Below are 6000 nucleotides of genomic sequence, written 5' to 3'. Positions count from 1 at the left end.
GCTCTCTGATCACCTCCCCCTGGGAGGTGCAGCTTTGCCAGGCCACAGAGGAAGACAATGCAGCCTGTCCTGATGAGACCTGATAGACTAGGGTCAGATGGAATGGGAGGAGGACCTCCCCTATCAGTGGACTAGGGGAAGGGCATAGGGGAAGAAGAGAGAGGGTGGTACCGGGAGGAGATGAGGGAAGGGGCCACAGCCGGGATAAGAAGTGAATAAACTGTAATTAATATAAAAATGGAAAATTAACAAAACAAAAGATAAAAAAGGAAAAAAAAACCCCTTAACTTAAGAGAGAGATAAGCACGGCCTTGTGGTGCAGGCCTTTAATTCCAGTACTCGGGGAGGCAGGAGCAGGCAGGTCTCTATGTGTTCCAGGCCAGCTAACAAGTGAATCTATGACAGCCAAGGCTACACAGGGAAACCATTCGAGGGGGAAGGAGAGAGAGATCTCAATTTTTTTAGTGTATATCTACTGTGCATTTTCATCCCATGTTAAATTCTTTATACATGGGATTTCATTTTTTTATTTTAAATAATTAATTGAGTTTACATCCTAATTGTAGCCATCTCCCTCCTCTCTTGCTGATTCCACTTTACCTCCTCCTCCCCCCTATCTTCCTTCTCCTACTCCTCAGAAATGGGGATACCCCTGGACACACCTCATCTCTTTAAGTTGTATGAGGACTGAGCTAATCCTCTATCCCTATGGCCTGGCAAGGTAGCCCCACTAGAGGGAATGATCAGAAAGCAGTCAACAGAGTCTATGTTAGAGACAGCCAGCACCACCCTTAACTAGGGAACCCACATGAAGCCCAAGCCGCCCATCTGCTACATTTGTACAGGGAAATTTTATTTTAACGTTCACACAAATCACCAGCATTCTTCCTTCTTTAAGATAAAAAAGCTAAAGAAAAGAGATATGAAAGAATTTGCTCACAGTTGCTCAGCTAGAAAGCAACAGGGGAGGGCCAAAATATCCGTTCGACCCTCAAACCTGGGCCCTTTTTAAAATAAAATAGGTTGCATAACAGAAAGTGATAACATTGGTAACATCACATGTTACCAGTGAGGTATCATCAATTCTGTATGAAGAATGAAGCAAAAGACTTGTAAAATATTTTCCCTTGGACACTTCATCCCATATATGTGTGTGTATGTAGGAAGATTGCATATATGTGTATCAAGGATATATTGGGATGAATTTATGCATTACAGAATAACTAAGCTGAGTGAAATAAGCTGGACTGCTTGATTTACTTTATACAAAATTTGGAAAAGCAAGCTACTATGATGGCAGATTATTCAGTTCATGTGAGGGAAAGAAAGGAAGGAGTATAGGCAGGTTGAGCAAGCAAATTAAAAGCAGCTTGCTACAGAAATACCTTCCTATGCTTATTGCAGCACTATTCACAATAGCTGTGTTAAGCAATTAGCATCTTGATTGCTGTGCTGACTGCCTGAGTGTATGTAATTTTCTGGGTCCAAATGAATATTACTGAAAATAAATGTCTATAAAGTGAAGCATCAGAACCATTTGTTACTCCCTCAATAATATTTTGAAGTTCAGGCATGTATGTCTAAAAACATTACACATTCAAATAGGGGTGGATAGATTGCTCAGCCAATAAAAGTGCTTCCTCTCTTCCAAACTATCCTTATTTGAATCCCAGAATCACATCAGATAGCTCACATCAGATAACTCTCTTGTTCTGTAAGATCGAGAATCATCTTCTGGAATAGCATGCATGTGCTCTACATATATACATGCAGGCAAAACAGTCATACAGATAAAAATAATAATAATTTAACTTTAAAACAATTAAAATCCCAGAGCTGGAGATGGTTCTCTGTGTGTGTGTTTCTTTTTAAATTATGGACTGGGCTTTTGTTTGTTTCTTTCTTCTCCAGAGAGAGAAAGCAAGCCATGGAGTCTGGTGGGGAGAGAGGTAGGAAGGATCTGCGAGGAGCTGGGTGAGGGAAAACCATGATCAAAATATATTGTATGAAAAAAATCCATTAAAAATAAAAGAGCTTCTCTTTCAGAGAACACAATAGGGAGGATAAGGTTCTCAGCACCAATTCAGGAAGCTCACAACTGTATGTAACTACAGTTCCACTGAATGTGATGCACTTTTCTGGCTTCCACATTGCACCCCACACATACAACATGACAGCCACGCCCTGTGGTTCTTTGAATGAGAGTGGCCCTTAGACGCTCATATATTTGAATGCTTGTAGCTGGTAAAATTGTTTGGGAAACATTTGGAGGTATTGTCTTGTTGGAAAAGATAAGTCACTGGTGATGGGCTTTGGGGATTCAAAAGATATTAAAATTGTAGGAAAGCTATTCTCCAATAATTCTTACTCTCTATCTGAAGCTAGAAAAGTACTTATATTTTATTTAAGTGATTTAAGGTACAATAATTCCATCAGTTGCCACTATTCAAATTTAAAGAGGCTTTAAGTTTATTTGTTTTTATTTGTCCAAAAGACTTTAGAGAGAAAAACCTCACTTATGCCTGTAATAGAATTTAGTTGTTAAAGACATTATTCTTTAGTATAATAGTGGCAGAATATCACAGTCTTCTGTCATGTCAAATAAAACAATTCAGTTTTGCAGACTGTAAAATAAAAGGCTATTTCTTGTTATAAGCTTTATACTTGTGTGACATTGTAGGTCAAAGAAGTCAGTCAAGTCATAGCCACAGGGCAAAACTGAAGATACATGAACACTCTGTCTTCCTGCCGAGACTTCAAAAGCACAGAAAAAGTTGGAAATCTTATAACTTAATATAGTTGGGAATGGTGACATGTGGAATTAATGAGGAAGTCTTTGAAAGCAAGGTTATCAGAAGAAGTAGTATGTCTAGGGCTGGGCATAATATCCAGCTTATGTCAAAAGAGAAGTACCATAGAATTAATTTCTTTTATGGTTAAACATCTTGTCAAGATAATTGTAGATTTCATGTGATTGTAAGACTGAAGGGAGATCTCTCTCTCTCCCTCTCCCTTCCTCCCTCTCTCTCTGTATTTCCTTGTGATGGTGATGTAGAGTCTGTCTTCTTTTTTTGTGGGACTGTATATTTCTAGAAATTAAGATGTGATTTGAACTTGAATGATTCCTATAAGCTTACATATTTAGATACATATGAGCCTATGAATACATATGGTGAAATTGTTTGGAAAAATTTTAGGAGGTATGGCCTTTTGGAGGAGGTGTATCATATGATGCAGGCTTTGATAATTGCAAGGCCCATACCACTCCCAGTTAGCTCTCTCTGCCTCATGCTTGTGGATCAAGATATAAAATCTCAACTACTGCTCCAGCACCATGTCTGCCTGCTTGTTGCTGTATTTCCCATCATAATGGTCATCTATTCCAACCTTCTGAAACTCTAAGCCAATTAAACAATCTTTCATAAGTTGTCTTGCTCATGGTGTATTATCACAGCAATAGAGAAGTAACCAAGACAGAAGTTGGTTCTAGGAGCTGAATATTGCTGTGACAGACCTGAACATGTTCTTTCTTTCTTTCTCTCTTTCCCTCTTTCTTTTGTAGCAATGTGGAAGACTTTGGAACTTGGGAATAGAAAACTGGTAGAATGCTGTAAGCAGGGATTAATGGGCCATCTTGGCAGAATCTTGAAAGACAGTAATGTCAAGAACCACATGGACTGTTGAGGGCCTGCTTAAGAGGACTTGGAGGGAAGCAAAGGCTTTTGACAGAAATCTGTCTGCATTCTGCCCTTGGTCTAAGAATTTTCATTTAGCTGAGTTAAAAAGAAATGAGTTACTTTTTTTGGTGGAGGAGATATCAACACAGCTTAATATTGGCTCTGTGCCATGGTTAGTAGTAATCATTTTATGCATGTCTATAATGAATAAGAGAAAATGGGGCAAAAGAAATAAAAAGGCATTGTTTGGAGAGAAAAAAAGCACAGCAGAAAATTTAATGTTGGAGCCCAAGCTTGTGCTGAAAAAGATAAAGAGATAAAGAAGAGATCTGATCCAAACTGAAATAGAATGAAAGGTGCCCCTGAACAAGACCCTACCCAGCTGTTACTAATTTGTGAAGAGAAAAAGGTTAAGAAATTTCCTGCTTCTAAAATCAACAACAAAGCAAAGCCAGGATTTATCCCAAGTGGGCAACATACCTTGGTGGTTCTGGCTTTACAGTCATGAAAGATACAGAATTAAAGGGATAGTAGACTATTCCTCCATGGTTAAGGGGAGCCACTGAGTTCAGGAAATGCATGGGCCAGTATAGGCCTACATGAATGCCTTCATATGGCAAGAGGCCCAGAGTAAACATTGGATGAAGCTGTGAAAGTAAAGCCTCAATGGCACTAGAGACACTAAAATGTGGAAGATGCCAGGTTCATGGGATACCTTCCAAGGAGAGTTGCATACATAGAGTGGAACTAGATCAAAGAATGAGTGTGTTGCAATCAGCAAAGTTGGAAGCACAGAGTCATCAAAGCCATCTCACATCAATCCTGGAACAACAGGATTTGGAGTTTGCCTTGGTTGATTTTTGTCTTTCTTTGGTCCAGTATTGCCTCATTGTGCCACCATTCCTCCCTTTGGGAATAGCAATGTATATGTTATCCCATTACATTTTAGAAATATGAAATATCTTTTTTTATTTTATGGGGGTGTTACAATTAGAAGATTGTTTAGAGTCTCAGAAAATATTTTGAAGTTTGGGCTTAAAACAGTGTAGAGACTGAAAGACCATAGAGACTGATTTTTGGATTAAATGCATTTTATGTTATGATATAGTCAGAAGTTTATGGTGTTCAGGGAATGGAATGTGGTGGCTTAAATTACGATGACTCTGTAGGCTCATATGTGTGAATACTTGTCCCCTCATTAATGGCATTGATTGGGAAGAATTAGAAGGTGTAACCTTGGAGAATACATGTAAAGGGGGCAAGCGTATAATGTTTCAAAAGCCTCCTGACATCGCCAGTACATTCTCTGCCTCTTGACTGTGAATTTCGATGTGAACACCCATGCCATACCTGCCTGTCAGCTGCCAAACTCTCCACCATGATGGTCAAGAGCTCTGAACCTCTGAAAATATAAGCTCAAAATATTTTTTCCTTTTAAAGCTTTCCTGGTCATGGTATCTTATAGCAGTAGAAAAGTAAGTACCACATAATACTAGAACAGTGTAGGAATGATGCTAAAATATATGTTTAAGAGGCCAAGCTGTCAACTCTAAAGTTTAGTGCCTGAAAGAACAGAGGATGTTCAAAGCAAGGGTTACAGCAAAAGTTACAGACTAAGTTCCATGGCAAATAGTGGGTCAGAAAAGCACTGGAATACATATGAATTGATCTGACAAGTCTGAGGAATAGAGAAAGGGATTTGAAAATCAATCATGTTTCCTGACTCACTGAGTTAATGTAAATAATTGAAATAGAGCTATTAAAATGCTACAGAGATGTAGCAAAAATGGTTTGATCCCACTAAAGTGACCTTTACGGGGATACAATATGGAGGTACCTAGAGCACACAGTGTATGACAAGAAGGAGAGCAGTGACTGCACAGTGACTAACAGACTGAACTGTAGGCCCCAAAACACCAGCGACTGTGTTTCCCAGGTGAGAGGAAACCCCACAGTGTGGGAAGAAATTGGGGCCAACCAACCTGAGGTCACCTTGGAAAGGCTCCCAGGGCTCCAACAAAGCACTGAGTCACCAGGCCAAAGATATGCCTGCACACTACTCAACATCCCAGAAAACACTATGTGCCCCAAAACACCAGAGACTGGGTTTCCCTGTCAGGAGGAAGCCTCACAGTGAAGGAAATATCAGGTCTGACCTCAAGGTACCCAGCCACCACACCCCTGGAAAAGTTTCTGGGTTCCTGCAGGCTCTCAGTTGCCAGCTCAGAGCCACTGGCTTGTGCCTGCTTACTCTACTCACCATCCCAGATGGAACTGTGGACCCCAAAATACCACAGACTGAGTCTTCCTGTAGGGAGAAAAT

This window comes from Meriones unguiculatus, chromosome X (genome assembly GCF_030254825.1).
Source record: "Meriones unguiculatus strain TT.TT164.6M chromosome X, Bangor_MerUng_6.1, whole genome shotgun sequence".
In the NCBI taxonomy this organism is placed as follows: domain Eukaryota; kingdom Metazoa; phylum Chordata; class Mammalia; order Rodentia; family Muridae; genus Meriones; species Meriones unguiculatus.
Note: the sequence above shows the minus strand (reverse complement) of the source record.